Source organism: Schistocerca cancellata, chromosome 5 (genome assembly GCF_023864275.1).
Source record: "Schistocerca cancellata isolate TAMUIC-IGC-003103 chromosome 5, iqSchCanc2.1, whole genome shotgun sequence".
NCBI classification, from domain to species: domain Eukaryota; kingdom Metazoa; phylum Arthropoda; class Insecta; order Orthoptera; family Acrididae; genus Schistocerca; species Schistocerca cancellata.
In genome coordinates, this window is record NC_064630.1 from 164,795,511 (window position 1) to 164,817,503 (window position 21,993).

The following is a 21,993-nucleotide window of genomic DNA, read 5'->3' on the forward strand; positions in this document are numbered from 1 at the left end:
GGTCTTTCTCACGGCAATGGTACCGAATCTGTCACAGGTACCTCACACCACATTTCGTCATCTGTATACTACTTGCATCTCCACTGCTCTGGGAACAGCTTCTTGGAGCCTAATATGATGGCTGACTAAGCCAGAAATATTACAAGATGTCAGACGTCGTTGGTCGGACAGGCTGGTAAAACAGGATGGGCGGCGAACTGTGGCGTAAATAACTTTAATGCTGGGTGACAAGTATGTTTGAACACAAAGTGCACCGAACATTCCGAAAGATGGGCCTCTGCAGCCGCCAACCTATATATGTACCGACGTCAACACCACGACATCGGCAACTACGACTGAAATGGGCATGTGACAATCGGTACTGGACGTTGGCGCAGTGTCAGAGCGTTGCATGGTCTGACGAAGCCCATTGCCTTCCTCATAATGCCGATGGGAGGGCGCGAATCCGTCGTCTTCCAGTGGAACAACTGCTTGACACCTGGATTGTTGGCAGGGTCTCCTTAATGCTCTGGGGAACATTCACACGCATCCATGGATCCAGTGGAGCTCGAGCAAGGCAGCACGATGGTCAAGGAGTATCGTATACTGGTTGCAGACCACATACACCCTTGATGACGATCATGTTTCTCGAGAGCAGTGGCATTTCTCAACAAGATAATGCGCCATGTCACAAGGCCAGAAGTGTGATAGAGTGGATCGAGGAACACAGTCGCGAGATCCAGTTGATGTACTGGCCCCACAACTCTCCAGATCTGAACCCGATCGAACACGTCTTGGGTGTCATATCAGATATGAAAAAAGAATTCATTTTTCATTCCACAGAGAGCCTGACAAGAGTTGTTCCTTCAATTCTTCGGAATGCTTGGACTTACGTAACCAGAATATATCTTCGGGATGAAAGCATTTAGCAAATCCAGTAATCTACATCACTGTCGCCGTCAGCACTCATTTACAAATCTATTCAGTAATTTTGTGTGACATTATTCTGTTTTCGTTGATTTGAACTGCAGGTTACTGCAAAGGAACACCTTTAAGTATTACCTCAGTTACAGTTTAACGGAGTGGGGTAACAGACGTCATTTCTGAACGACAGGCAGTATAATTCTGGTGTCAGCGCCAGACACCACACTTGCTAGGTGGTAGCCTTTAAATCGGCCGCGGTCCGTTAGTCTACGCCGGACCCGCGTGTCGCCACTATCAGTGATTGCAGACCGAGCGCCGCCACACGGCAGGTCTAGAGACACTTCCCAGCACTCGCCCCCGTTGTACAGCCGACTTTGCTAGCCATGGTTCACTGACAAATTACGCTCTCATTTGCCGAGACGATAGGTAGCATAGCCTTCAGCTACGTTATTTGCTACGACCTAGCAAGGCGCCTTTACCAGTTACTACTGATGCTGTAAAACATGTACCGTCAAGAGCGATGTTCACCAATTATGGATTAAAGTTAAGTATTCCAACAGATACGTACTATTTTTGCTAGTCTCAGTTCCTTGTCATGTTCCAGACCTCACGCCAGCCTGCGTGAGCTTAAACGCGTGCCTTTCGGCTTCCTGTCATAGTGGATTGGCTGTCTTGCCAGTCCACAACAATATTTATACCTGCTTGGGATATACCAACAGTTGTATTTGCTCATGGACCAGAAGATGCAGACATTTTGTAGCAGTAGAACGAAAACGTTTCCTACTTTCAGGGTGACTCCCCCTAACTGAATACTTTTGACAAGTACACTCGTTTTCAGCATAGTTTCGTTTCTTTTGAGTCAGACGTCATACGTATTTCCTTGGTCGATGTAAAACTCCTCCGCAGAAAAACTTCTTGTGCACTGTTTCCGAACTGATCGGTTTTGATTCAACTTGTCTGGACGCAAAGACGTAGTTGAAGTTTGGAAAACTGTGTCGCTGACGTATTACACCTCGAGAAATACTATGAGGACGAGTTGAAAATTAATGCCTCCGAATTTTTATGTGAGAACTCTTAAGACCTTTTAAACAAAACAAACGTTATCAACATTCTGCATTTTTATTCTTGGTGTCTACACATTTATTTTCAACATAGTCACCATGACGACGAACACATTTCTCCCATCGAGAGATCAGTTTGTTGATACCGTCACCGTAGAATGTTCGATTTTGTTGACGGAGCCACAACCAAATCTCTTTTTGCGCTACTTCATCACTATCGAAGTGAAGTCTTCGAAGGTGTTTAGTTTTGGGAACATATGAAAATTTGATGGGCCAATTCGGGACAGTATGAAGGACGATCGATGACAGTGAACCTAAGACGTCTAATTGTTACGGATGTCGCGACGCCCGTGCGTGGTCTGGCATTTTCATGTTGAAGGAGAGGGTGCGCCATCTGTGGACGAACTCTTCGCATTCGAAACTCGATTACAGCACGCTGTTTCTCACGGACCGACATAGTTACATTATACACCGGAATGTTACTCGCTACAATTCGGAGACGTGTAGCGGCACAGAGAAGCAAATATGTAGACATGAAGAATATGGATGTGGAATATTAATGGCGTTTGGTTCGCTTAAAAATATTTAAGCGTTTTCACATAAAAATTCGGGGGCATTACTTTTCAGTGCGCCCTCATAGTAACAGGGATCTCATTTCTTTTGTTCGTAGCTTGTATGTGATAAAAGTGTTACGACTGCAGCCTCTTTCACTCCCTGATGTTTCCAACGCTACGCCTGTGAACCGAACTATACCACATGATGTACCTACAAGGGAGCCATATGATCATTCGTTTCTTATCCCCATGCTTTGTTAAAGGCAGTAAGTGGTGATTATTGTATCACATTTTTTTTATTTTGTTTCATTACTGTTTTTCTTAGTTGATTACACTGCTTAAAGTTTGTATTTAACACAGTTGATAGCTAGAGAAAACCCTGTGTACCGATACACGGCACAAAATATTGAATCGTGCGACGACAAGTCAGACACAGAATAAAGTAAAATGAAATTGTAAAAAACTCTGAAAATGCTCATGACAATTAGCTGCATAACGTTAATTTATAATGAAATGAAATAATAATGATACAGACAGACTCTATAAGGTAACTGTATAGGATCTTTGTGGTAATTAATTGTTCTTTTACTCGCTGGCGAGTATTATTCCCTCTCTGCTCCAATCTCAAAGCTAACGCACGCTACCGCGGCCATTTCGAATTGTAAGGTGTAAATTTTAAATAATATATGGTAATTTATGCCGATTGTGCATTTTTTCTTACATATGGCTTGTGATCTTCATGCAGAAGTAAAAAATTATTTGTAAGGTTTTCAGCAAGAGAGATAAACAACAAGTACGGCAGAACAATCGACCGTTCTAGGCAGGCATCTTGCATTGGAAAAAATTTCATTATAATTTCATTGCGTTCATCAACGGAGGCTTTAAGAGACTCGCACCATAATTATTAAGGAAAAGAAAGTGAATATATTAATTTATGTTGTATTAAGGTAAAAACAGAGAACATTCAGTTAAGTTCAGTGGCCGCTTCTCGGCAAGACGAAGATTGTTTCGTTTAAAAAAAGGGGAATACTTTCTTTCACTAAAAGATTTCTTTTAATTAAATTTCACTATAGTAAAGGTATCCTGCAGCAATATTTTAACGTGATAACACGAAAGACAATCCCTGAGACTATGTTTACGTTTTTGAATCCTGTACTAACGAGGCGGCGAGTCGCGCGCTGTTAAGTAATGAGAGTTCAGAGTACTATTTTACGAAAGTATAGATTCAGGTCCCACATATTATCATGATTCTTTCTTGTGTTCACTCCGCCAAATAAGTGCTCTATTCACGCTCTTGCCGGGCGTAAGTACCCGTAAAATTAGGCGGTAAGATCTTTTTACACTCTTTTCGTCACATTCGTTGAGTGCACCGTAAGTATAATTGAGACGGTGTCCGGACTTGGGCGGTAGTGGTACACCTGGTTTACAGCAAGTGTCAGTTTGTTAAATTATCATTGCCTCTACAGACAGTCTGGGCAACGGCCCTGCCGCAGTGGATACACCGGTTCCCGTCAGATCACCGAAGTTAAGCGCTGTCGGGCGTGGTCGGCACTTGGATAGGTGACCATCCAGGCTGCCATGCGGTGTTGCCATTTTTCGGGTTGCACTCAGCCTCGTGATGCCAATTGAGGAGCTACTCGACCGAATAGTATACCGGCACAGTAGCTCAGCGTGTTCGGTCAGAGGGTTAGCTGCCCTCTGTAATAATATATATATGTATATATAAACTGAGTATATATAAACTGAGTTAATGGAGCAACGACGAACTGAAGCGGGTGTCTTCCGACGTTCGCCCCGAGCAGATAAAACGAACGAAATCGAACAAAATGATATAAAAAAAAGTAGCGGCTTCGGCCAAGAATACCATCATTACGACCGGGAGAGCGGTGTGCTGACCCCACGCCCCTCCTATCCGCATCCTCCCCTGAGGATGACACGGCGGTCGGATGATCCCGGTAGGCCACTCGTGGCCTGAGGACGGAGTGCTGCTTTTTCTATAGTCAGTTTACAGTCTGTGGTTTCGAGTCGTATCTTTACCACAATGTCACCACAGTTTTTAATTCCCTTTGTCACAAACATATTTTGTCGTTTACTTTTATACTCTTTTCAGAAAAACCGATGTTCGGTGATACACGTTCCCAGATTTACGAGATGGGTGTTTCTATATACGTATCTTTGCTCGGCCGACTACATTAACAACGTTTCGTGCTGTGAAATGGAGCTCGGTTGCTTCATTAAATCACTGTATCATTTGTGTGATCTGCTATTAACAATAGATTAATTGAAGGAAGTGGAATTTATCTCAAAAGGGGACAACTCCATAAATTTTACACCTTTACTAACAGCTTTCCATTCAAAGAATACTTCACATAGCTCTGTAAACACCTCATGTTAGGAAATAATATACGAATGACACAGGAGAATCTGCAGACAAGAGCGTGCGATAGCTCTCCGGTTTCAAAAATCATCTTCGTGGCAAAGTGTAAATAACGCAAAACCGACAGCGACTGCAAAAAGTGACGGCGATGAAGCTGTTAGTTCGTATTTCTCATTACTGGTCCCTCGGGTGCAATTTGACGCCGTAATTATCAGAAGCTCAGAAACGAAGCAATTAACGCTGATTGCGATGGAAACAGATGCGAATATAATGATACCAGGTTCCGCGTCCATATAAAAACCCCAAGTTTGAAAGATGGGCGTTTCACACAGGCATTACTTAAGTCAGCACATAAAGTCACTGACAGCTTTATGACGGGGCAGCTGGAGGATGTTTTATATCCAACACAAATTGAGATACTGTAGGTTTAAGCAAGCCCGAGTACCACCCTTTTCCCGGTTGTTGTAAAGAAAAAAGGTGTTTAGCACTGCAAGGAGCTCTAATTTTGCTGACAGACTGTTGAAACACGTGTTCAGTAACGGCATGACGAAATATATGCGAACTGTTATGACAAAATCCGCTAAGCGCTGTTCATATGTGTGTAGTATTCCAAAATTAGCATTTTCAATAGGTTTCTAAGAACTAGTCAATTAGTGATAAACTACAGATTTCGAAAGTTATTTTCGTGACACTCTCCTATATATAATGCACCAAATCCTTAGGGGCGCTTAATTGAGTAATGGAAATAGGGAAATGTAATTCAGTTTAACCATCGTCAATGGAAGCAGAAGGCGATTTCCTGTATTTGTGAGTCTGGTATCCTTTGAGAACACTTTATTGCCCAGAGTTTTGTTACGCAGATAGTTTCAGTCCGTTCAATAGCCATTTTCAGATTTGGAAAGATTTACAACTGTGTATCTCCTACACGGTCATATCAATGCTGGTTAACGGCTCTGATGTTACTGTATGGGTACAACATTTTCTGTTTGGCTAAGAGGTATTGACTTGTATTTCATTGGAAATCTTTACAGATCCGAAGACGGCTATTGAACTAGGCAAAAAAGTATTCCTTACCCTCAGTTTAATCAGTGTAAAATGATACAATACTGTTCATACATGAGTGAGACGTGGAATTTGCTGGTATTAAGGAAAAGTGGAAGGGACACTACATATTTATTTAACAATATATAATCATAAATCTGTTTTGTTCACATATTAACAAATTTGTGGAATGAATAGGCTTTTACAAGAGAAATCAAATAAGAACAACATGACAATTATCCAGGGCCCGGACCTTCAGCCCGCCCATTATCGGGTGAAACAGTAGTGTTTACGCCGCGCTGGACAGTTCAAAAGGTTCAAATGGCTCTGAGCACTATGGGACTTAACATCTATGGTCATCAGTCCACTAGAACTTAGAACTACTTAAACCTAACTAACCTAAGGACATCACACAACACCCAGTCATCACGAGGCAGCTGGACAGTTTCTCTTATTCAATGCCCTTCTGCAACACATGAAAACCTATAAGTAATATTGATGACAAGTGTGCTTCAATTACTCAAACAGATGACGTAAAATACGGAAGGTTCGGGGATAAGATGCTCACCTAAGCTTATAGGTTAAACAAATTAGGAAAAAATTTTGACAATGATAAGGCTTGCTTCAAAGCTAGCAACTTTTCCTTTCAATCAGCAATCAAATTGCGACTGGATCCCAACCCCTTCCTTGCGACAATCTCATTCTCACTAAAGCCCTGGTGACAGATGGCTGTAAATATGTGGAAAGTTAAATTGCTTTCATAAAGGCTGTTCTGAAGGAACGTTTTAAAACATTGAAACATCCCCTTAGAAAAATTTTATAAATGACAGTGCTGGAAAACCTCTATGTTATTTGATTTTCAAACAGCTGAGCAAAACTGAACGTACTCAGACATTTCTCTCTTTACTTATTCTGATCATCACTAAACTGACACACAATATTTTTAGCGCAACGCAATCTTACTGTCAATAATCCCTACAAAAGAATGGTCAAGACTAACAATAACCTATACCTTTCATGAATCACTTACCTCACAAAAATCTTCGTTACTCGAACTATTGCAATACAGCGAGCGCAAATACTGCCAGCTAAATAAAAGATTCTAACTACTGAAGGCACTAACTACTGATAGGCATAGTTAGCAAATGAAAGATTTTGATAGAGAACAAACAATGTATTTACCTTCATAGCGTTCAAAAGTCATATATATATATATATATATATATATATATATATATATATATATATATATATATATATATCAGTTCATGATAAACAGTGTTACAGATTCACTCTTTCTGATGGACACACGTCCAGATCGTCCGCTCTCAAAATTCTGCCATCTCTCTCCCCACACTCACCACTGCTGGGCCCGCATCTCGTGGTCGTGCGGTAGCGTTCTCGCTTCCCACGCCCGGGTTCCCGGGTTCGATTCCCGGCGGGGTCAGGGATTTTCTCTGCCTCGTGATGGCTGGGTGTTGTGTGCTGTCCTTAGGTTAGTTAGGTTTAAGTATTCTAAGTTCTAGGGGACTTATGACCACAGCAGTTGAGTCCCATAGTGCTCAGAGCCATTCACCACTGCTGGCGTTTCACCTCCAACTGAGCAACGCTACGCGCTGTTCACATCCAACTGCCCAACACTAAAATAGCAAATATTCCGACAATGCCAACCAGCCACAGACTGCACACAGCACAGTCAGTGATTTTCATACAGAGCGCTACGTGGCGTCACCAACATAAAAACCTAAACAACCTATTTACAACATTACGTATGAGCACTTATTAAAAGAGGACTCACTCGGCGGAACCACAAGATCGAGTTAAAAATACACCAAAAATGACCCGGTCTTTCAAAGACAGGAACGCACAATTTAGTACAACAGGTAGATGGTTCAAATGGCTCTGAGCACTATGGGACTTAACATCTGAGGTCATCAGTCCCCTAGAACTTAGAACTACTTAAACCTAACTAACCTAAGGACATTACACACATCCATGCCCGAGGCAGGACCGTAGCGATCGCGCGGTTCCAGACTGAAGCGCCTAGAACCGCTCGGCCACACTGGCCGGCACACCAGGTAGTTCAGATTATCTCAAATGCAATTACAATCAAGGAACTGCACTGGTTAACTTCTAAATGTAACCACAAGACCCCTGTTTGTTTAACGGCAACCTGTGCCTTGGTACAATTGTTCCGCCTGTATTTCCGACCATGAGCTGATTCAATAAAAAATTAATGGTCGGGTATAAACTAAAAAGGAAGGGCAATATAATATTAGAACAAATTATCAAACAACTAGTGTCTAGTACAATACAACGATCTACATTTACAACCAAAGAGGCGTCCGAGTAAAACTCTGAGGAATGGGTACAAAACAGAAAATAATTAGGAGGTCGGGTACACAATGGCACTAATTACCACGAGGATTATGAATTGTTACTCCCCTTGATCAGCAAGCCATTCCATGGATCCACGGTGCGTCGCGGCGGTTACTGAGAGGTGCCGATGAAAGCCAGGTAGGAGAGGGCAGCCAGGCCACGAGCGGTCTTCCGACACAAGTGTTACCAACCAACCGACGAGATGTCGGCCTGCCGCTTGTAGTCGATGCTGACCCCGGTGAAGTACTCCAGAATATTTGCTCGGCACAGATCCTCCTTGAGTAGCTCGTGGCTTCAGCCGCTAGGACGTCGTATCCGCCTCTTGTCGCGACGCTACCACCAATCCTCAAGCTTGCTGCCTCCTCTCTTCGCCAGTCGAACCTTATATATATATCGGCAAATAAAGATCTTCTAAAGACACTACCCACAGATACCAACTCTTCCTCACAGATACTGGAAATGGGGCCGCAAGAAGGATAGTCGATACTACCTTTGAGCTAGTGGCGCCAGACACTACGGCTGTGGTGGGCAAGGAAGAGGAGAAGGAATTCCGCTTCCAGTAGGAATTTGGTACTTACAAGAGGTGTTGCGATTAATGGAAGTCTAGCGGTTCTGGCGCTGCAGTCCGGAACCGCGGGACTGCTACGGTCGCAGGTTCGAATCCTGCCTCGGGCATGGGTGTGTGTGATGTCCTTAGGTTAGTTAGGTTTAAGTAGTTCTAAGTTCTAGGGGACTTATGACCTAAGATGTTGAGTCCCATAGTGCTCAGAGCCATTTGAACCATTTTTTTTTTTTTTTTGATTAAGGGAAGAGGAAACCACGCTATAGACGCTACAGAGGGAGTTCTTCCCCAAATGGCTCACACTAAAGGTAGAAAATTTAGAATTGGAGATCAAACCTCAAGAGGGGACCAAAAATGCCAAAAAGGATAAAATAACAGGCTAAATGAACAAAATCACAAGGAATCAGGTGTATAGCCAGGTCGACATGAATAAAAACTCCGAGAGAGGGGAAGGAGGGGCAGCAGCGAAGGAGCCAGGATAGGGAGGGAGGAGCACGGTGAAGGAAATGCAGCCTGGGAGGGAAGAATGGGCTGCAATAGCTCAGGGCCCCATGGCACCATGCACGAATCACAAAACAACTGCGAGCCTCCTGGGAGGGTTTTATAACCATAGGACACGGATCTGACACCGTTTTCTGATTGAGGAACCGATAGTCACAGAAAAAACGATACGATTTGCCACCAACTGGTGAGATTTTGCTTACAATTACAATGGGAGCAACTACAACTAGGTTTTATGATGCCATCTCTAGGTTGCTGATCTATAAACTCAGCCATAACCGGCTGAAAATGCCTTGGAACTCGATACGGTCGTTTATAGAGTGCTTCACTTCCAGTAGGAATTTGGTGCTGAACAAGCGGTGTTGCGAGTAATGGACACGACGGATTACGTAATTACTTATCCAACAGTTTTTCCACTAATGCTCTACCCTTTGTTTCAAGATTTGTTACCTTACTCCTTAGTGCTGAACAGTCAGCAGGTGCTCCTGGCATTGTGTAATGTACTGTAAAATCGTCGTCTTCCTCATTTAACACAGCTAAATTCGCTACGAGGGTACCTTGAGATAAATTTACTTCCTCGAGGCCAAACTCATCATTACTTACAGGCAGTACCCTCGTGCTGTGCACCTCCCGAATACAGGATACGCTACGTTGTATAAATCATTAACTGCGTCTAATACTTAGCTATCTGCCAAAGGTTCACTGGCAGGTCAGTACCAACTTCAATCTAGACTACTTTTCCGGTACCTGTCGGTTTGCGATCCCTCAGGTTGACCTTAAGGGACCTTGTGCTCGGTTTAATTGGTTCCCCCTGACCCCGGGGTAGACCTTGAGACAATGTAGGTATTCTGACTCCAAAGAGCCTTGCTTAAACTAAGTTCCATCCAGTTCTACTATATGTCGTTCCAGGACAATTACGGCGCGGTGTGCAACCAGGAAATCGAGTCCGAGAATAACGTCGTACCTACCGCTAACCACAGAAGAATTTCTGAATTCACATGGAAGGCCCGCCGCCTGTGGCCGAGAGGTTCTAGGCGCTAAAGTCTGGAACCGCGCGACCGCTACGGTCGCAGGTTCGAATCCTGTCTCGGGCATGGGTGTGTGTGATGTCCTTAGGTTAGTTAGGTTTACGTAGTTCTAAGTTCTAGGGGACTGATGACCTGAGATGTTAGTCCCATAGTCCTCAGAGCCATTTGAACCATTTTGAACCACATGGAAGTTAACCTCCCCCACTCGGAACTTCAACACTCCAGCACCGAGTGAATTTACACGCTCTCCAACTACGCCACTTAACGTCCAGCGTGGTGCACTTACCATATTTGCCCCAAATACTCGCTCACTTGCAACCAATTGCTGAGAAACGACATCCAACAACATTTTTACATAATTTATCTCCCACATAGCTGGTCAGAAAAAAGTCTGCCACTGCTTTCTTACATACGTTAATTCTTAGTGGGAGCATGGCTCAGCTGACTCCCTGCCCCCTGCGCCGTTTAACTGCTGCCCGTAAGATCTACCCTGCGACTGAATGTTCTGCTGTTGCTGATTTCTGTTACGGTATTGCCGCTCCTAGTGGCCAAATTTCTTACAATACCAGCAACTTTGCTGTCTGGAATCTCTTTGTACATGACCCTTTCGTCCACACCAAACACCACTTATGTCCATACTAAACCCTGTCCAAAGTTTACATGACCTAGCCAATGACTCAATTTCCTCTAATGATAATGAAACATCCATTGGTTCACTCAAATGCTTAGGAAATTCCAAACGAATCTTTCTTACAATTTCCTGTTGTAAATCCCCTCAAAAATTAGTTAAGAGACCTTTGCTCTGCTTCCTTCAGTATTACAGAGCGGCCCTTCCATCATCCGTGAGCTCATAGGTTCCTACAGTGATTTTGCGAATACAGTTGGCGTAACTGTCAGTCCATTCATCCCGCTTACGAAAAAACCTAGTAAGTTGTTCCCGACAATAAGTTCCCATGTTCTTCTTCTGAAATCGCTCTATTAACCCTTCCTGAAAATCATCAAATGTTTCAGGCTACCTCAGATTCTCGTTACATATAACATGTACTCCAGCATCTCCAATTAATTTCAGTCCAGCATCCTGCAGTAAATGTTCCTTACTCCATCCACCCAGTTTGGCAGCAGTAGCCCATGGTCTCGGGGTAGCATCTGTGATTAGGAATGAAAACGTTCTGGATTCGAAACACGCCACAACTTCAATTTCGATTAATATTCAGCATTGACGCCCGAAGACTACTTGCATAAGAAGTCACCCCTCATTCTGCCAACGGCAGTCTCTTGTCCTTGGGGAGAGAAAATGCCCCTAAAGGTGGAAGAATCAGTAATGGTCAACGGCATGACGATGCAGAAGGCAATGGAAACCACTGCATTAAAGACTCATATCGTGTATCCACAGGATATGTGGTCTATCATTGAAAAAGTGTCATGGTGATCTCTCCATCGGCAAAACATTTCGGTATAGTCCCTCATTCAGATCTCCGGGAGGGAACTGCCAAGAGGGAGGTGACCATGAGAGACAGATTGAATAACCAAAGAAAGGATATTGTTCCATTAGTCAGGGCATGGAATGTCAGAAGCTTGAACGTGGTAGGGAGGCTAGAAAATCTGGAAAGGGAAATGCAGAGACTCAAACTAGATATAGCATGGGTCAGTGAAGTGAAATGGAGAGAAGACAAGGATTTCTGGTCGGATGAGTATAGGGTAATATCAACAGCAGCAGGAAATGGTATAACGGGAGTAGGATTTGTTATGGATAGGAAGATAAGGCAGAGAGTGTATTACTGGGAATAGCTCAGTGATGGAATTGTTATTACTAAATTGAGAGCGAACCAACACCGATAATTCAGGTAGACATGCCGACGTCGCAAGCTGAAGATGAAGAGAGAGAGAATGCATATGAGGACGTTGAAAGGGCAAAGCAGTACTCAAAGAGAGATGAAAATCTAATATTCATGAGGGACCGGAATACTATTGTAGGGGAGGAGTAGAAGAAAATATTACAGGACAATATGGACTTGGGACAAGGAAAGAGAGAGAGAGGAAAGTCTAATTGTGTCTGTAATAAATTTCAGCAAGTAATAGCGAATTCTCTGTTCAAGAATCACAAGAGGAGCAGATATATTTGGAAAAGTCCGGGTAATACGGCAAGATTTCAATTAGATTACATCATGGTCAGACAGAGATCCCGAAATCAGATACTAGATTGTAAGGCGTATACAGGACCACAATGCAGCAGTGACGAAGAGTAGGCTGAAGTTTAAGAGATTAGTCAGGAAGAATCAATACGCAATGAAGTGGAATAGCCGGCCGCGGTGGCCGTGCGGTTCTGGCGCTGCAGTCCGGTATCGCGGGACTGCTACGGTCGCAGGTTCGAATCCTGCCTCGGGCTTGGGTGTGTGTGATGTACTTAGGTTAGTTAGGTTTAAGTAGTTCTAAGTTCTAGGGGACTTATGACCTTAGATGTTGAGTCCCATCGTGCTCAGAGCCATTTGAACCATTTGAAGTGGAATGCTGCTGTACTGAGCAACGACGAGGTACGCTTGAAGTTCTCTAAGACCATAGATACAGCAATATAGAATAGCTCAGTAGGCAGTACAGTTGAAGAGGAATTGACATATCTAAAAAGGGCAATCACAGAAGCTGGAAAGAAAACATAGGTACAAAGAAGGTAACTGCGAAGAAACCATGGGTAGCAAAAGATACACTTCAGTCGTTCGATGAAAGAAGAAAGTACAAAAATGTTCAGCGAAGTTCAGGAATATAGAAAACAAGTGGAAGTGAAGGCAAGCTAAGACGAAATTGTTGGACGAAAAATGTGAAGAAATCGGAAAAGAAATGATTGTCTGAAGGATTTATTTATTATATTGGAAAATCAAAACAACCTTCGGTGAAATGAAAAACGAGGTTGATAACAATCAGAGTGCAACGGTAACTACACTGTGAAATGGAAAGGAGAGAGCGGGTAGATGGAAAGAGAGCATTGAAGGCCTCTATGAGGGGGAAGATTTGTCTGATCTGATAGAAGAAGAAACAGGAGTTAATTCAGAAGAGATAGGGGATCCAGTACTAGAATCAGAATTTAAGAGAGCTTTGGAGGACTTACGATCAAATAAGGCAGAAGAGATCGATAACATTCCATCAGAATTTGTAAAATCATTGGAGAAAGTAGCAGGTTGGTTTGTAGAATGTATGAGTCTGGCTGGCGACATATCATCTGACTTTCGGAAAAATATCATCCACACAATTCCGAAGACTGCAAGAGCTGGTAAGTGCAAGAATTATTGCACAATTAGCATGAAAACTAATGGACCCAAGTTGCCGACAAGAATAATATACAGAAGAATTTCAAAGAAAATTGAGGATGTGTTAGATGACGATCAGTTGGCTTTAGGAAAGGTGAAGGCACCAGAGAGGCAATTCTGACGTTGTGGTTAATAATGGAAGCAAGTCTAAGAAAAACCAGGATTTGTCGACCTGGAAAAAGCTTTTGACAGTGTAAAATGGTGCCAGATGTACGAAATCGTTAGAAAAATAGGGGTAAGCTATAGGGAGAGACGGGTAATACACAGCATGTACAGGAGCCAAAAGGGAATAATAAGAGTGGACACTAAGAACAAAGCGCTCGTATTAAAAAGGGTGTAACACAGGGCTGTAGTCTTTCGGCCTTAGTTTTCAAGCTGTTCATCGAATAAATAATGATGGAAGAAAAGGAAAAGTTTAGGTGTGGAATGAAAATCAGGATGAAAGGATATCAATGATACGACTCGCTGGTGACATTGCTATCCTGAGTGAAAGTGAAGAAGAATTACATGATCCACTGAATTGAATGAACAGGCCAATGAGTGCAGAATATGTATCGAGAGTAAATGGAAAAAAGACGAAAGTAAGGAGAAGAATCAGAAATGAGAACAGCTAGAAACTTGACATCAGGATTGATGGTCACGAAGTAGACGAAGTTAAGGAATTCTGCTACCTAGGCGGCAAAATAACAAATGACGAATGGAGCAAGGAGGATATGAAAAGCAGACTAGCACTAGCAGCAAGGGAATTCGTGGACAAGAGAAGTTTAGTAGAATCAAACACAGACCTTAATTTGAGGAAGAAATTTGTGAGAATGTACGTTTGGAGCACTGTGTTGTATGGTAGTGAAACATAAACTGTGGGAAAACTGGAACAGAATAGAATCGAAGCATTTGAATTGTGGTGCTACAAACGTATGTCGAAAATTAATTAGATTAATAAGGTAAAGAATGAGGAGGTTCTGTGTAAAATCGGAGAGGAAAGGAATACGTGGAGATCACTGACAAGGAGAAGGGACAGGATGATAGACATGAGGGGATGATTTGCATGGCTCTAGAGGAAGAAAAAGATTGGAATACATCCAGCAAATAATTGAGGACGTAGGTTGCAAATGCTACTCTGAGCTGAAGAGGTAGATACAGGAGAGGAATTGGTGGCGGGAAGTATCAGATCAGTCAGAAGACTGATGACTAAAAAAAAAATCTACACAGTAATGTGTACGCTGTGGCGCAGGACTGATCTGCCCTTCGCAGCGAGTGCATAGAGTGCATTGTTTCGTTCAAAGAAGGGGGTCGCAGAATGCCCTAAGAAAGTACTCTCGGATGAGGGGGAGTACTTCCGGTGGCTACGGCTCTAACATTCTGCGTGGTGTCTGTTTGTTCCATATCGTGTCTCCCTATCACTTTCGCGCAACGACGCTCTGAGCGTGTTTTTTAGGGAATTGACTAGTTTGAACCTGGGACTTGTTGCTGGTAAGGAGACGCCAGACCACACATGACATGTAGAGTTCAGAAGAGTTCAGTGAGACTAGCGATGATATAACCAAATACTTAATGATTTCAGCATCAGCTCCACTGCACTCCCTGTAAAAGAATCTTAATACTAACTAAATTTAGTGGAAGGGGTTCAAGGCTTTCCTATTTTTAGTTAGCTGGTAAAATAACGTCGAAAAAGCAGCTAAGTTTACCATTGGAAATTTTATTCTACTCACAAAACATTGTTTATAAATTGCACTATTGATAAAAGGAAATGTCTTAATACAGGATGGTAAAAACCAACTGCGTTCAACAAAATATGTGAACGAATATTCCCTGAGCGGGTTTCCAAGTTCTACAATGGGTCGAAGGATGACCTATGCCATATCACATCTATAAACTAGGTTTAAATTAAGTTTCACAAAAGAGAAAACTATCAAAATGGTCTACAGTGACCCTCAGTTATCTTTAATTACTTATCTAACTTGTCATAAATTACAGTGGCTGATGTGGCTTCTCAGTAACTATAAAGCAGAAAAATCATCGCGTTTCAGATTTTTACTTCAAGTGGCAAATGTGAACACCATGAGCTTTAATTGACGATCGACACTAGTATTACGCAAAAAGGGGGTGTAACAGATGTGACTTCTGCAGTTCTGAGTGAAGCTTTATCCGCTGTTATGCGGCATCGGTGCGTTCATTACCTTGTCGGTGTTCGTCAGGGGGCGGCGGACAGCACAGCTCCGCTAACCTCGCCGTCTCAGAAGCAACTCTCTCCTAACTTCTCCTTCCTACAATTTACCGAAGTTGGTTTAAAAAAACTATCTGGCTGTGTTTACATCTGACAAATCAGGGTCTCAATGTTAACCTTAAGCTCCGCCTACAAAAATTCTGTCTATCCAATGAGAAACGTTATACTTTTCGTGGTGGGGCAATGTTTTTAAAGTTTGCAACGTAACAGAGACGCGAAAAAGTCTCACGCTAAAACTTGCGACTGGGGTGGCCCTTTTTGTGTTATCGTAAGATCTATACTGTTCTTCTGGAGGGCTCTAGCTTTTAACATGGGCTGGGGGGGGGGGTGGTCCTGCTGTAACAGAGACGCGAAAAAGTCTCACACTAAAACTAGCGGCTGGGGGTGGCCCTTTTTGTGTCATCGTAAGATCTATACTGTTCTTCTGGAGGGCTCTAACTTTTAACATGGGCTGGGGGGTAGTCCTGACGTAACAGAGACGCGAAAAAGTCTCACGCTAAAGCTTGCGGCTGGGGTGTGGTCCTAGCAGTTAGCTGGCGACGTGGGTGTCCGTCCCTTATCGTAGGGCCTTCAGCTTAACACGGTTCTGCTCTCGGCTTCTGTTCTCGTTTCTCCCCTCGGAACTGCGCCTGTCTCACGGTGGGAAGGTATGACATGCATTTAGGCATTCCTGTGTTAGTCTGTGGTATTCCATTTGCTCACTCGTTACTCGTATTACTTAGGTTAATTCAATGTCACGATTTATTCGGAGCTGTGTGCCATACTACTGGATTTGCTTATCACGTCAGGGTATTCATGGAAGGTGTTGGATTTGCCTGACACCTTACACGGCAGCACTGGTTGTAATCGGTGGGAGCGCTGACAGTCGTTGTGAGATATCTGGATCCACTTGCCACTTACCAGCAATGATAACGGGAACCATAGCCGTAGGATGATCCATTCCTTAATTTACGTACCTGACTCACCTTCTTCGGTTTTGCCTCTCGAACACCTTTCGTTTTCTTAATGATACCATTAACGAGGACCTACTCTGCTCTCTGGATCAAATGACAACCACCCAGCATGGTCGTGTTGCCATGGAAAATCTCTTAGAGCACGTGAAAAGCTACAGATGTAAGCAGCAGCAGCAACTGGTAGTTATTGGTTCATTCAATAGCCACTTGTGCGTTCCTTATACTGATTGGACTTATATATTTCTTGTTCAAGAGAAGAGTTTCCCAAATTCCACGGCTCCTAAGCTTATGCGTATGAGTTCAAATTGATCAGAACAGCACCCCCCTCCTGCCCCCCGCCCCGCCCCCCACCAACAAGGAAGTGTAATGAGTGAACCGTCATAGAGGCAAAGAAAAAGTGTGCTCAAGGACCATAATGAACGGTGGTGTGTTAAAGAGGGAACTGTGACGTCATTAGTAGTGACAAGCCTCGCTATACAGTTCCAAAGGAACTGAACTGTGTACATAAGGAATAAGACCAGAATTGGTAGAGATTTCAAAAACATGTAAATAGAATCAAGTGTAAATAGATGTAGTGGCAGAATGCGGGGACACATTCTTTCCGTAGAAGAGGGGAATGTAGAGGTTCAAATGTTTAGAGTGATTAAGTTGGTTAAAGGTAGGAGTTTTACAGTAATGAAGTTCGTAAAAATATGAAGGAATATTGGGAGCCGGAAGTAGTATGTGTATTGCACAGCTCAGTGGTATCCTACCGTGACGCAAGCATGTCACCGGAGTACTAAGAAACACGAAGGAGAATACTGTGTCACCAACCTGGGTCATTTACGCCTGCCGAGTAACACCAGAATATTCCACTGCCATACTGGGCAAGAAGAACCGCAGGCATCAGCAGCAGAAAGCCGTATTTAAAGACCAGCAGCCAGATCGTCATCATCGAGATCGTGAGGCGTTGGAGTGACGCAGAACTTGTGTCTCTCAGCACCGCCAACAGTTCGAAGTCATAACTGTCATCCTAACAGTCGCTACTGTAATGCAGGTCGTCGCCTAGGGGGCGCCAGAGTAATTCTGCCACTGTAGTCATTGCCGTCACTATCGTCGGATGCCGTCAGCAGACTGCCGCCTGTAATGGGAGTCATTGCTGGGCTGCGTTGTGGTAACGCACTGCAGCAATATCGTCCAGGGATTCTGCCACAAACACTGTGGCAGGGGCTCAAGCCCCCCCCCCTCCCCCATCCCCGCCCAGGCGCAATCACAACAGAGGCCCGAGGCACGTGGTTCCAGCCACTGTGTTATGACACAGCATGGCCGGAGCAGCGCTGCCGAGGCAGCGGATTTTCAGTTGCGCCAGCACAGCTACAACCTTATCAATTGAAGACGTAAAGTCTGTATATGAGTCCGCGATCATTTTATTTTTAGCAGCTTTTTTTCACGAGTCCGTCTTGACACACAGATTTCTTTACACTTTTGACCGGTTTCGGCTTATTGCCATCTTCAGATCTGGTGTAAATATAAATATTGTGTGAGCTTTACAACAAATTTGAAGATAGCGATAAGCCGAAACCGGTCATAAAGTGTAAAGAAATCTATGTGATCAAGACGGACCTGTGAAAATAGAACAGCTAAAACTGCCGCAACGGGCGCGTGTTTGGACGTCCGCTGGCCACATTCGTTACCGCCGAGAATTTTATGAGTGGTAGCAAACCTCATCCAGAGGGTAAGCAACCAATGTATTGTTGTTGATCGATAAATTTGTTATTCTGTCATCAGGAGCCATCCGTCGACACACCCCATCCCTGCCGCCGTTGGATAAGCAGCTGCAGCAGCAACTCGTATACTCCTAGCTCACTCATTTGTTACATAGTTTAATTCTTAATTTATTTGCGTGTTTTTGGTACTTGCATTGTTAAATTCATAAATTTCGTGCGTATTATAGTATTTGAGAGTTGTAGCATCGCGTTTTAGTACCTGAATAGTGTAAATTCGCGTAGTCGTCTGTCTTATGTTTTTGTTTTGAACGGCCAGTGTCGGTTGGTCACAGTCAGTGTGCTCCCTGCCGCCGTTGGATAAGCAGCTGCAGCAGCAACTCGTATACTCCTAGCTCACTCATTTGTTACATAGTTTAATTCTTAATTTATTTGCGTGTTTTTGGTACTTGCATTGTTAAATTCATAAATTTCGGGCGTATTATAGTATTTGAGAGTTGTAGCATCGCGTTTTAGTACCTGAATAGTGTAAATTCGCGTAGTCTCCTTCCGCCGCCGAGCAGTGTGTCAGCAGTGCACAAGTTACTGCATTTACTAGGCAATCTCGTATTTTAATAACCGTTTAAATTTTGTGTCGATTTGTTTTCGCTCTGTGTAGATTAGTTCAGACGTTCTTTGCACAAGTTTTTAGCATGGATAGGGACTGCAACTGCTGTGTTCGGATGCAGGCTGAGTTGGCATCCCTTCGCTCCCAGCTTCAGGCAGTGTTGGCTTCGGTCACACAGCTTGAGGCTGTTGCCAATGGGCATCACTGTGGGGGTCCGGATGGGAGTTTGTCGGGGACGGCCAGCTCGTCCCACGCATCCCCCGATCGGGCTACGACTGTGGTTGCCCGGGATACTGCCCGCATTGAGGCTGATCCCTCACCTGTGGTAGAGTGGGAGGTCATCTCAAGGTGTGGCAGGGGGCGAAAGACATTCCGGAGGGCTGAACGGAAGGCCTCTCCAGTTTGTCTGACGAACCGGTTTCAGGCTCTGTCTCTGGCTGATACTCAGGCTGATACTGATCTTCGGCCTGACATGGCTGCCTGTCCTGTTCCAGAGGTTGCCCCTCAGTCTGCAAGATCCGGGCGGTCGCAGAGGGTGGGCTTACTGGTAGTTGGGAGCTCCAACGTCAGGCGCGTAATGGGGCCCCTTAGGGATATGGCAGCAAGGGAGGGGAAGAAGACCAAAGTGCACTCCGTGTGCATACCGGGGGGAGTCATTCCAGATGTGGAAAGGGTCCTTCCGGATGCCATGAAGGGTACAGGGTGCACCCATCTGCAGGTGGTCGCTCATGTCGGCACCAATGATGTGTGTCGCTATGGATCGGAGGAAATCCTCTCTGGCTTCCGGCGGCTATCTGATTTGGTGAAGACTGCCAGTCTCGCTAACGGGATGAAAGCAGAGCTCACCATCTGCAGCATCGTCGACAGGACTGACTGCGGACCTTTGGTACAGAGCCGAGTGGAGGGTCTGAATCAGAGGCTGAGACGGTTCTGCGACCTTGTGGGCTGCAGATTCCTCGACTTGCGCCATAGGGTGGTGGGGTTTCGGGTTCCGCTGGATAGGTCAGGAGTCCACTACACGCAACAAGCGGCTACACGGGTAGCAGGGGTTGTGTGGCGTGGGCTGGGCGGTTTTTTTAGGTTAGATGGCCTCGGGCAAGTACAGAAAGGGCAACAGCCTCAACGGGTGCGGGGCAAAGTCAGAACATGCGGGGACCAAGCAGCAATCGGTATTGTAGTTGTAAACTGTCGAAGCTGCGTTGGTAAAGTACCGGAACTTCAAGCGCTGATAGAAAGCACTGAAGCTGAAATCGTTATAGGTACAGAAAGCTGGCTGAAGCCAGAGATAAATTCTGCCGAAATTTTTACAAAGGTACAGACGGTGTTTAGAAAGGATAGATTGCATGCAACCGGTGGTGGAGTGTTCGTCGCTGTTAGTAGTAGTTTATCCTGTAGTGAAGTAGAAGTGGATAGTTCCTGTGAATTATTATGGGTGGAGGTTACACTCAACAACCGAGCTAGGTTAATAATTGGCTCCTTTTACCGACCCCCCGACTCAGCAGCATTAGTGGCAGAACAACTGAGAGAAAATTTGGAATACATTTCACATAAATTTTCTCAGCATGTTATAGTCTTAGGTGGAGATTTCAATTTACCAGATATAGACTGGGACACTCAGATGTTTAGGACGGGTGGTAGGGACAGAGCATCGAGTGACATTATACTGAGTGCACTATCCGAAAATTACCTCGAGCAATTAAACAGAGAACCGACTCGTGGAGATAACATCTTGGACCTACTGGTAACAAACAGACCCGAACTTTTCGACTCTGTAAGTGCAGAACAGGGAATCAGTGATCATAAGGCCGTTGCAGCATCCCTGAATTTGGAAGTTAATAGGAATATAAAAAAAGGGCGGAAGGTTTATCTGTTTAGCAAGAGTAATAGAAGGCAGATTTCAGACTACCTAACAGATCAAAACGAAAATTTCTGTTCCGACACTGACAATGTTGAGTGTTTATGGAAAAAGTTCAAGGCAATCGTAAAATGCGTTTTAGACAGGTACGTGCCGAGTAAAACTGTGAGGGACGGGAAAAACCCACCGTGGTACAACAACAAAGTTAGGAAACTACTGCGAAAGCAAAGAGAGCTTCACTGCAAGTTTAAACGCAGCCAAAACCTCTCAGACAAACAGAAGCTAAACGATGTCAAAGTTAGCGTAAGGAGGGCTATGCGTGAAGCGTTCGGTGAATTCGAAAGTAAAATTCTATGTACCGACTTGACAGAAAATCCTAGGAAGTTCTGGTCTTACGTTAAATCAGTAAGTGGCTCGAAACAGCATATCCAGACACTCCGGGATGATGATGGCATTGAAACAGAGGATGACAAGCGTAAAGCTGAAATACTAAACACCTTTTTCCAAAGCTGTTTCACAGAGGAAGACCGCACTGCAGTTCCTTCTCTAAATCCTCGCACAAACGAAAAAATGGCTGACATCGAAATAAATGTCCAAGGAATAGAAAAGCAACTGGAATCACTCAACAGAGGAAAGTCCACTGGACCTGACGGGATACCAATTCGATTCTACACAGAGTACGCGAAAGAACTTGCCCCCCTTCTAACAGCCGTGTACCGCAAGTCTCTAGAGGAACGGAAGGTTCCAAATGATTGGAAAAGAGCACAGGTAGTCCCAGTCTTCAAGAAGGGTCGTCGAGCAGATGCGCAAAACTATAGACCTATATCTCTGACGTCGATCTGTTGTAGAATTTTAGAACATGTTTTTTGCTCGAATATCATGTCGTTTTTGGAAACTCAGAATCTACTATGTAGGAATCAACATGGATTCCGGAAACAGCGATCGT

General features: G+C 44.1%; 1 pseudogene; it reads left to right on the forward strand.

The window, feature by feature from the left end:
* Positions 1-3,992: 3,992 nt before the first annotated feature.
* On the forward strand, positions 3,993-4,110 carry LOC126189276 (5S ribosomal RNA; annotated as a pseudogene).
* The last annotated feature ends 17,883 nt before the right edge of the window (positions 4,111-21,993 follow it).